At 39.8% G+C, this 12,087-nt stretch overlaps 1 protein-coding gene across 2 annotated transcripts in view; it reads right to left on the bottom strand.

Annotated features, from left to right (window-relative positions):
• CPQ (carboxypeptidase Q) overlaps window positions 1–8,785 on the bottom strand; it is a 147,958-nt gene extending 139,173 nt beyond the window's left edge. Inside the window, exon 1 of one of the 2 annotated variants that reach the window (XM_034422486.3) lies at window positions 8,563–8,785. The gene's annotated coding sequence lies outside the window, so the exon portion shown is untranslated. The remainder of the gene's footprint in view (window positions 1–8,562) is intronic. The other variant, XM_087891368.1, reaches the window with a different exon arrangement.
• Between the last annotated feature and the right edge of the window lie 3,302 nt (window positions 8,786–12,087).

Raw genomic sequence — 12,087 nt, 5'->3', positions numbered from 1 at the left:
TTCATAATTATGTCTATACTTATATCTGTTATCTAATACATGCTTGACAAAATAAATAAATAAAATAAAATAGACAGTCCTAAAATATGACTAATACAGGGCTGTCCTCTGTTACAAAATTAAAATAATTCAATCATTCAGTCAGCAGAAAACAATACCAGCATGAAATTGCTGTCCCTGCTGCTAATCCTTATCCTGCATCTATTACTTTTGTTCCAGCTTGCTGCCAAATGATGAAGTCCTAACTTCATATATGCATAATGGAGGTTACTGTTCTGTCCCCAACCACACGCACACACACCAACAGACGTTCAAGAGTTAAAGACCAAACCAGCCGGCAAAATCCTTTTCCTTATGATAACGGAACTTGGCAACAACCTAGTGGCTGCCTGCCAAGAGTTTATTATTTACGAAGAGGAGAGATAACTTCTCCCCACTTCTGATACATCAAAAGAAACAGCTCAATAATTACGGAGTTAATCAAGTCCAGAGATAATCCTGCAAAGTCTTATAGCAAAAGTCCGGCAATGCAGAATGGCGTGGAAGCCTTCAGCTTTGTTCGTCACAAGGTTTGACGAACCACACTCCCTTTTATATCCTGTGGGGTATGGTCCAGTGACTCAGCCTAATCTCGGGCACGCCTTTTCTTCTGTTGCGCGCGCTTATCTCTGCGACGCTGGCGTGGATCCAGCCAAGACTCATTACCCTCATCACTGCCCATCTGTGGTTGCGTGGACGTGCTTGGCCCCGGCCCTATCTCTTGCCCTTCAGCGGACACCAAAGGCATTGCCAGAGAGGAGGGTCCTGGAGAGGGAGGCCTTGCCAACTCCTCTTCTTCACTCTCGGAGTCCTCTCCTGCCAATGACACAGGCTCAGGTAACGGAGCCACAACGGTTACACAAAGCAATTGCTTCCTGGCTTTGCTACTCTCCCTTCAAAGTATCACTACTGGCAGGAAATCCTCCTCTAGTCATAGTAATCATAGAAGGATGCAGTAAGGCTGAGGGGCTTGGGAATGGAATGATTGTTGACTGATGGCTTGATCCATGCGGTCGTCCTTTATGATGCCTAGCAAAACAGGTGAGGGTGAATTCACTAACAACCCCACTGAATAGCTGAATAGTTTTGGGGTTATACAGAGTTTTGAAATAGTTCTAAAATCGCACACAAATGCTTTCATAACTGAGCCTTTCTGGAAAGGCCAGAATATTTAAAGACCAAAAGTCTCCTGCTTTCAGAAGACTGTTTTCAAAACCTGGTACTTCCCAGCTCTTTCTGTGGGACAAAGAAAAAAGAACAACGGAGACTCAATGGAGAGGTTTTCCTCCAGATGAGGAAAGCATCTGATTTATACCTCTGGCCATAAGACATGGCACAGTAGAGATGATAACAGGGGATGTTCGTACTGTGCAAGATGCAAGAATAAAGCATTGTATTCTTATTCTATTTCCAACAGAAAACCTGCTAGAAACATATTTAGAACTGCCATCATAGCCTAAACCCAGGCACATATTGTACCAAATGCACTGAAGACTACCTTATTGATAATTAAAAGTTTATTAATGACCGAGAACTCAATATCTAAATATTAAACTCTTTGATGTTGAGATTATATTTATTTACATGCCAGTCTTGCAGTGGATGAACTCTCCATCCAATATATACATTGATCACCACAAATGCCAAAACCCCAATCAATTTCATCAGAGTGCAACTTATTTTTATTTACATAATACTCAATATAGTTCACAGGAAAAGCCCATAAACAATAAAATACATCCAAACAAAACTAAGCATAGTCAGAAAACAGTTCAAATCGATAGTCAACTACACAATAATCATGTCAGGCAGTGTTAGGAAAGAATTTGACAGTAACATAAAAGTCTGAGGGTTCATGCTTTTTGCTTGGTATTTCAATGAAATGCAGAGACCCTAATAGAAAATATCAATCATTTCTTATTCAAGTTGCCGAATAAACATTTGTTTGCTTCCTGTGGCCTCAGGATGCTTGGATTGTATAACACACAGGTTGCTAATGCTGCTTGAAGGCCATAATCTTCTAGAGTGATTTAGTTTTAAAGCAGTAATATCTCACTGCATGTGTCACGTTGGCAGAGAAAGGTACATAACAGTAGCCTCATCTTCATCTATCAATATACTACTAAAACTCCCATGTCTGTAACCTTTAACTGGGTGAAACAGAGCAACAGAGGGCAAAGTATTTTGAACCAAGATACCTCAAATGGGCTAATTTACAAAGTGCATCCAAAATTCAGGATCCATGACTCCCACAGAATTGAAATTTGGCCACTTTTATAAAATATTTTATGGCATAAAAATGATCATAAAGTACTTTATGAGATAATACAAAATGCCATAAAACATTTCCTGTGGTCAGTTTCTGATGACCAACTGTGCTGTACAGTTCAACATGGCTACTTTCAAAGCAGATACTTCTCTGAATATTTCCCTGAATTTTTAAGACCTTTTCAAGTACATTAGAAGCTCTGCCATTGTTGAAGGCATTGAAGAATCTGATAAGGAAATATCTCTGAAACAATGACTGAAGGGCTACAGTTATCTAGTATAGCCTACATGTATATCAAATGTGTTCCTATTATTATTAGAATTTAAGGACATATTGCAAGGAAATTGCAAGGAAACTAAACTAACGATCACAGGGAAACTAGACATTCTTTCATTGCATTATTCGCTTTACTAGATGTTACAAGACATGGACAACAGAGACATAAGCCAAAATTTAGAAAAAGCAAGCAGATCCAGGGACTCCTGAAAGATGAAATATACAGAGATAGCTGCTGTACTCTGCAAGCAAATTTTAAGAACCATGGCAATATCAAAACTCAGATGGAGCCATTTTTTAAAAAATTCTGAACTGGGCGAATGGAGACTTAGATTCAAGTTTCCAGTCAACCCAATTTATATTACAGAGTTGTTATAGGAGCCACAGTGGCACAGTGGTTAGAATGCAGTACTGCAGACTACTTCTGCTAACTTCCAGTTGCCTGCAATTTGGCAGATCGAATCTCACCAGGCTCAAGGTTGACTCAGCCTTCCATCCTTCCGAAGTTGGTAAAATGAGGACCCAGATTGTTGGGGGCAATATGCTGACTCTGTATACCTCTTAGAAAGGGCTATAAAGTGCTGGGAAGCGGTGTACATAAATCTAAGTGCTATTGCTATTATTTTAATAATAAAATAAGAGTCTTCTCCCCACATGTGCTACTTAGAGATCTTAGAAGTAAGGTGTGATATGCAAGACCATTACTATGCCATTACCATTACATTACTCTGAGATCATTTGGTTACCCATCATCAATACTTCTGCCTTATGCAGATTAACTTTCAATGATAATCTTTACCTTCTCTGCCATTTATGCCACATACTAATTCAAGACCCCAGCTGACAAGACAGAAAAGAAAATAAATAATTGGGCATCATTTGCCAACAGAAATATTGATACTCAAGAGTTATCTGCTTACTTAAGGTTTCTCTAAGATCAATACAACCTCAGAAACCAATGCCACATTTGCCATTGGATGAAAAATCTACATTGTAGTTTTGTTTCATGCAATGATGCTGAATTAAGAAAGAAAGAAAGAAAGTTTCATAGAACTGTAGATTATTCACAATTGCAGATGCCATGCCAAGATTAAATTTTACCTATATTAGGGCTCAGCAGGATGGATGGACAGAACCATAGACAGGATTCATCAATCAAACTCTGCTATGATTTGCATAATTATGATTTGTTGAATTAGTTACAGTGGGCTGGTGGCACTAAGCAATAACCCATGACTGATAAACAATGTCTTGATTTAGGTTATAATCACATTATGATTAGCATAATGTTGGGATATACTTTACTTTTTTTTTTCTTTCTCTCACCTCTCATTTGCCCTCTGTAGCTTTCTCCCTGCCTTACATTGACTACATCAGGGGATGTCAAACTTGCATTGTCATAGCGGCATCACCAATACATGACGTATCGGGACTTTTTTCCCCTTCGCTAAACCGAGCGGGGGCGGAGCCAGCACGTGATGCATCCGGCCCGCGGGCCACAAGCCTGGACTACATGAATTGGCATGAAATGCACCAGTAATCAGATACTTAATACGTGAGCCATGTTGCCTAAAGCCTGATGTGCAACATTTTTAGGAGGTGAAATTTCTAAGAAGGCTTTCTATATGGTTTTAAATATGTTAAACATAAAAAACCCATGACTGCCTATAAATTATAGCCTTACCATATCTTCCTTTAGTACAGGTATAGGTGAAAATTCAGTTCTGCTTAAAATCCTTATGCATATGCACATAGGATCATGCCTTCAATAATGGCTCAAGGATATTAAAATAATTACACACAAAATATAGTAATACTTTGGAATTTGCTATATTGCAGTTAGAAATGGTGAGACAATAATGGAATTTGAAGAGACAAAAGAACTTAGGCCACTTCTTAAAATATTGAACAAAAACTGTTTTTTTTTTAATAATTAAAAAATTACATTAATTTATTAAACTTATATGCCACCTGACTCTTGGCAACCTTTGTGGTTTGCAACAATCAAACACTTTGCTTCTTGTTTTGTTCCATTTTCATATGCATAATTTATTGTGACATTTTCCTATAACTCTCACTATATTATTTTCTTTTTCAGCTACTGGCTTCAGATAAGATACTGATTTCAAATAAGATTAGGAAGCAAACAACTTCAATTTCCTTTGTTTCTAATATAAATTGCAAGGTTGTGTGCACCCATCTTTTCGTATAGGTAATTTAAAAGTGAGAATGACAAAAAGAGAGAAAAGTAATCTCATTTATACATGTATCTCCTCTAAGAATTTCTAGATAAACTATCTGAAGTTGTTGCAATCTCTATGTCAAGAAAAATAATATTTTTAGAAACCGTGGAATAAACATATTGATGACGTGCACTAGTTATGATAGAAAAATTAAGTTTATGAATTTGACATACAGAAATAAAAACCACCTGTTAAAATTTTATTCCTTTGGGTTACTTCAATATTCATGTGAAAATTGAAATATAAGAGTATTGTAGAATTTGAGAGACTGTCCAGTTCAGTTCCCTTTTCAGGATAGATGTATATTGCTTCAAAGCTCACATGAACATCTTGTGGTTTTTCTATTTGTTCCCAACAATTATTATCCAAACTATGGACGCTATAACTCATTCTTACTAAGATTATCTAAGTCTATTTAGGATTGTCCATGTCGCAGCTACCACATCTTTTGGCAGCAAATTGTATAAAGTTTATGTTGTATGAGTAACCAGACCATAGGTTATACCAGTGATGGCGAACCTTTTTTTCCTTGGGTGCCGAAAACGTGCATGCGTGCTATAGCGTACGCACGTGCCGACACCCATAATGCAATGCCCTCTTCAGGCCCCGCCCCCCCGTGCATGCACACGCGACCCCCTCCACAGTCCCCCACAAGACCCCCATTTTCATGCTAGCAGGCCTCCCTGAAGTCTCCTGGAACCAAAAATGGGGGGCACGCCCACCCCCTCACCCCCCATTTTCATGCTAGCAGGCCTTCCTGAAGCCTCCTGGAACCAAAAATGGGGGGCATGCCCACCCCTCACCCCCCATTTTCATGCTAGCAGGCTTCCCTGAAGCCTCCTGGAACCAAAAATGGGGGATGAAGGGGCTGCGGCAAGCCCCCCCCGTTTTTGTGCTAGTAGCCCTCCCCGAAGCCTCCTGGAACCAAAAACAGGGTGCGGGGTGTGTTGCACCCCCCACCCATGTGCACGTGACACCCCCACGCCCCATGCATGAGCGTACATCTCCTAGCAGAGACTCGAAAATCAGCTGGCCAGCAGGAGGCACGTGGGCATGCGCAGTGGAGCTGACCTGGGCATCGGCTCATGTGCCCACAGAGATGGCTGCGTGTCACCTGTGGCATGTGTACCATAGGTTCACCATCACAGGGTTATACTGTAGCACCACTAAACTGGCCTTGGTTGGTTTCGGAAATGAAGCATTCTTTCTGTAGAGAACTATAGGTAGTTCTCAAACTACCTCAATTGAGCCCAAAATTTCTGTTGTTAAGTGAAAGATTTGTTAAATGGGTTTGCTACATTTTACCACCTTTCTTGTGTCCGTTAAGTGAATACTTGCAGTTGTTAAATTGTTAATTTGGTTTTCTCACTGACTTTGTCAGAAGGCTGCAAAAGGTGATCACATGACCCTGGGACACTGCAACTGTCATAAATATGAGTCAATTGCTAAGTGTCTGAATTTTGATCACGTGACTATGAGGATGCTGCAATGGTTGTAAGCGTGATAAATGGTCATGTCACTTTTTTCAGTGCCGTTGTTGCTTCAAACGGTCACTAAATGAACTGTTGTAAATCAAAGACTATCTGTATCTGAAAATTATAGGCTTGTTGACTAAATTTGAGAGTAAAACATAAGCCACTACAAACAAATATTAAAAGTTCAGAGCCATCACAATGACAACTAAGATTCCTACTGTTAAAGCCACTTAGTTTAGCATAAGGCTGTGAAACGTATACTATCAGAAAGGTTCTATAAAGAAATATTGATATCTTTGAATTGTAGTGCTGGAGAAGATTGCTGAGAATACCTTGGGCTAGAAGAACGGACTACTCATTGACAGATGAAGTACAAACAAAAAGTTCACTTAAACCACATCTTTAGAAGTATTTGGATATATGATGAGATGGCAAAAATCAAGATCCTGTAGCTTTGGGGAAAAATCAATGAGATCTATAATATTTTGTTTATATATAAAACAAAAACATAATCTTTTTTGTGTTATGGACGGCCATGCTTTTAACAATTCAGTCAAAGTTAGGTGAGGTCAATATTGTTCTATCTAGCTCATTCACTTTTCCTCAAACTCAACCTTCTTAAAAACATCCAGGTGGATGGGATCCATCCATCCCCTAACTCAGGGCTGTCAAACTCCCGGCCCATGGGCCAGATGTGCTGGCCATGGCCACACCCAGTTTAATGAAGGGGGGGAAAGTCCCAATACATCATGTGACGTCACCGTGACATGAGCCTGACAGCCCTGCCCTAACTAGTCCAGCAGTCTCTTCTCACAGCGGCCAACTAAGTGCACAAAGAAACCCCTTAGTCTCTCAGAAGATGGCTTCCAGAGACAGTTGCATTTCCATTAAAACTAAGAGCTACTGATTCCCATGGCTTCTATGAACTAGTCCCACTTTTTGTTTGAGCCAGCCAAGATGATAATCAGCACCAATCACATGATAGCAAATTTCAAGTTTAATCATATATTGTGTAAAAATACAATCCTTTTATTAATCCTGATTATTCCAGGATTTAATTTCACACAACCTTTCTTAATAGGGAAACTGCTCCAGGGTCTTGATCATTTTAGATGTCATCCCCCAAATCTTCTATAATTCTCTTACATCCCTTTTGAGGTGTGCTGACCAAAACTGCACACAATCTGTCAAATGCAATTACATCACTGGTATATAATATTGGCATCTATATTTTCAATACTATTTTTATTATCCTTAATAATTATCCTTATTCTATGTAGGTGAAGAAGACTGAGGGAGAATATTTTCAAGCATCTGGTGAAGGGAGTTTGGGACATGAAGACGTGTTGCACAATTTAATTGTCTTTAAATTGCTGCTGCAGAGTCTTTTCTTATTTATTTAATTTATATGTTGCTCATCTCACAATTGTGGACAGTTTGCATAAGCTCCTTACACAATCTTTTCTTGTAGAAGAACCATTCATTCATATAGGCAAATTATTGTTTGTTGTTAGCAAGGAGTCAGTGAGTAAATTAGCCATGTTAATCTAATTTGCATGTTGTCTACATTATGTTTAAGGAGCTTCTTCCATCCAGATATCTTTATATTTGTTTATACAGATAAATATGTCCATTTCTTATGTGTTTGTTGTTGTTTTTGCTATTATTCAGATAAAGTTGGGCTAAAAACACAAATTTTCTGCATGTCAAGTAAAGACAGAAAAATATTTCCAGAAGGGCATCAGTAGCTGCATTGGTCCAGGATAGAAAGACCAAATATCCTTAATGATCCACGGTATTATATATAAATAACACCCTTATTTTCAGATTAGCAGCCTTACCAAATGCTCACTTTCCCTTTAGGTGCCAACACCTGACCCAAAAAGTTCTACTTTCGAGACTAAAGGCATGACAGAATGAAGAATACCGCTTACTCCCATTTAACTTCCGCATGGTTTTTTTCCCCCTTTCCATTTCAGTAATTCTCTATTGCATAAAACAATCCGCAGCCGTGCATTAACAAGTCAAGCGGGCTGTGACAAGAGCGACCATCTCACAGGCACGTAAGAGGGAAAAGAAAGCGTCAAACTTAAAAGTTAGATTCCCTCCTTTTCCCGTTTCTCGACATTTTCAGGAAGGGAAGAGGCTTCCCGGGTTTCCATTTCGACCGCTCGGAACAGCCTCAACAGCGCGCTCCCTCCGCGCGCTCCCGAATCAGTGCACGCATACGTGCACGCGCTCGAGGCAACTTTTAACTTACCTCCTCGTAGCTCTTTGGCTGCGGCCCCTTCGTCTGTCTTTAGCCTGCGACTTCTCAGAGAAAGAAGCGGAAGAAAGGAGCCTCTCCTGAGCCCGCTCTTATGAGGGAGTGGGGCGGCTCCACCGAAGCCCAGGCCTTAAAGGAGGAGCCTTCAGGTGTGGATTTGCCTAGGACAGTGTTTCCCAAACTTGGCTATTTTAAGATGTATGGACTTCAACTCCCAGAATTCCTCAACCAGGCATACTATTCCTCAACCAGGCATACTGGCTGGGGAATTCTGGGAGTTGAAGTCCATGCATCTTAAAATAGCCAAGTTTGGGAAACACTGGCCTAGGAGTATGTTGTAGCCCAGGGGTCTCCAACCTTGGCAACTTTAAACCTGGCGGACTTCAACTCTCAGAATTCCCCCGCCAGCAACATAGTCTAACCATAGAAGCAGACATTATTACTGACAATATTGATATTGTGGTTACTAATTTATGGCTCCATTTTTCAAAGATCCCCTTTACTATGTCTGATGTTACAATTTTGCATCATTTTGGAAGTCCCAGTATTAACTGACATCAAGAACAGGCTTATATATTTTTTTCTTCTGTTTAGAATTAGTTCTCTCTAAATCATCACTTATCTTTGTTATGACTTGCAATAACCAGGACAGTCAAAACAATCTGTTTCCCATGAGAAGCTATATATTTTTTATAGTTAATTCCAAAATCTTATAGTAAAAGTCAATATTCCAAATTTACCTGGATCCTTAATCAGATTATAAATCAGAATCTTATTTTGCTTTTTGCTGTTTATTTCAAATTCTTTAAGGTCTTAAGCTTATAATTAATTTTTCTTTTGTTCAGAGTTGAAAATAAACTCACCCTGATGAAGACTTTTCAAACTTGTCATTCCAAAGGTCTCTAATAATTTTAAGAGGGTTAACAGGCAATTCCCAAAAGTGATTAGAAAGTAAGGTTTGCAATCTTAGTGTCCTTTAAAAGGCTCCACTGCAGTTGCAAGTACTGTGGCTGATCCCGTTGTCTCCTGGCACTCAGACGCCAGAAAACTATTGTCCTGTAGTCTCCTTTGCATAGAACAGTCATCTGAAGCAGGAGTCTCCAACCTTGGCAACATTAAGCCTGGAAGACTTCCATTCCCCAGCTTTGCTGGCGGGGGAATTCTGGGAGTTGAAGTCCGCCAGGCTTAAAATTGCCAAGGTTGGAGACCCCTGTTGTAGCCAACACGGAGTCCATCTCCCCCTCTTATTCTCCATGGGCAGGGTCTTTTTGGATTGCATCACCCTGGGCTTCCTGAGCCCACCAGGTCCTTGGAGCAGAGGAAAGAAGTCCTCCCTTATTTTGAGCTGCCTTTAAAAAGCCAAATAGGTTTTCCATCACTTTGAAGTGTACACCCCCCCACACAGATACACCTTCACCCCACTTTTGGCAAGCAGCTGGCTTGTCGACAGGAACAAACTTCATACCCCTTGTAGTAGAGTCCTCTTAGCTACAGCCCGGTGATCTGCTGCAAAGTGAGGGCTATTGAGAGAGAAGGGGGAAAAATGCAATATAAACAATGTTCCAAGTTTTTTTAAAAAAACTTCTAAATGCATGTAGTGGGGAAACTTGGTGTGTTTATCTTGGGGGTTTGAATTGAAGTGCACTTCATCTGTCTTGGGATCAGCAGAAAATTAGAGCAAGAAGTTTGTTTGCTGTTTGCTGAACCCTATCCTTCCTTGGGTGCTTCTGCTCAGCTACTTGAGTGGCTTGATTTTCCCATCCAGCATGGGAGTTGAAATCCACAGGCCTTAAAGTTGCCAAAGTTGACAAACACTGCTATATGATAAAGGGTGCCCAAAGCTTTTGTCTCTCAGGACTGGCTTTCAGCAAGGTCAGGTTAAGGGGGGAAAATGCCTTCATACTGAGATGCTATGGGAAATGCGCTGAAGGCTTTGCACTTATGAACTGAGGTGGGAGGAAGGCGGTGTTATGGGGATATGGCAGAAAAGAATTGTTGCCAGGACATGTTTTTGCCATTGTTATGTGCAAGTCTAAACCTTCATATGGATTTCTTTATCCAATAAACATTATTCTTGGAAGATGTTCCTGTTTGCTGCCAGGGCAAAAGACCTCTCTATGTGGCATTTAAGCAGAGGAAAGTGACAAAATGCTTTTCCCATAGTTTATTTCCTATGGAATATTAACAGTGCTTTCATTCAGTGGTATCATCTTTCTCAGATTTTTTTCCCCTCCTTCCTGACTTATGAATTTGTTAGGATACATGTAGTCTTCAATTTTTGAGAGTAATTAAGCCTGTTTGTAAAATGGGTCATAAGTCATGCTGGTTGTAAAATGGATCACCATCATATGATTGTGCCCTGTTTAATGACCTTTTTTGTAGTGGTCCTTAAATGAATCCTTTGTCTGCAAAGGCCATTTTTGCTGGAAACTGGAAGCACATGACTGTGGGACACTGCAAAAGAGTGAAATCTGCCAGCTGGTTGCCAAGATCCCCAAATGCAATCACCATGACCATGGAGGGGGCCTGGCCATTGCAACTTCAAATCTGACCCTGGGGAGGGTCCATCATAACTTTGAACAATTGCTAAATGACTGGCCCTAAATCAAGGACTACCTGTACATAAATTTCCAATTGGTATATTAGAATTCCAAAATGCTTTTCAGTTACAGTATGAAATTGTCAGAAATGTAATGCTCTCCTGTTTTAGCAATAGACATTAATTGTGCAATTTCATTGTGCAACTGAGTGCTGCTTTCTACAACAGAATCAGTATTGCAGAAATAGTATATTGGCTGCTGGGACACCTGGGAAATTTAAATTTTCTATATCCTAGGAAATTATTTTTTGCAGGATCCATGGCATTCAAGGCATGAGGGGTGCTTCTCTGTGGCTGCTGTTTCCGCTTATTATCAATAGGAAAACAAAGATTGGAGGGCAAGGATTTACAGCAAAGTTGGAGGAACAAACCATACTTGACATTTGGAATTCAAAGGTGGGTGAAAAACCCAACTATCTTGAGTTCCTTATTTTTGTTCTGAAAAATAATTTATTCTGTTGCTCTGCATTCCAAATAAAGATGTCCTACATTTGCTGTCAGGCCTTCAGGCATTGCCTAAACCTAAACTAAAAATAATTTTTGGAAAATAACTTTTGTCCCCATGCATGAACTCAGCATTCATTATTAGCAAGATTTATTAAAAGAGTAGTTTTTCAAGAATTTCAGTGGGTGAAATAATTTTCACTCGGCATATCGCAGGGAACATTAGGTAGAAAGTTTGTGAATCTTTTTCTCACAGTTTCATACTACATGAGGGAAAGCAGTTCTCTCCACTGTTAATTGAGAAGTCTGCAGCTGGTTGTTTATATAATGACCAATTAAATCTTGAACAGTCTGAGAACCAACTCTTACATTTCCTCGGCACTAATTTATCTGCCTAATTTAATACTGAGAAAAGTGTAATTGGCTTTTATCTTCAAACAACTTTGTTTCCCCCATATTTTATATTTGAGAAGGAG

The sequence above is a fragment of the Pantherophis guttatus genome, chromosome 3 (assembly GCF_059756535.1).
Source record: "Pantherophis guttatus breed Tessera chromosome 3, ASM5975653v1, whole genome shotgun sequence".
NCBI lineage: Eukaryota > Metazoa > Chordata > Lepidosauria > Squamata > Colubridae > Pantherophis > Pantherophis guttatus.
This window is presented reverse-complemented; position numbering and strand designations above follow the sequence as displayed.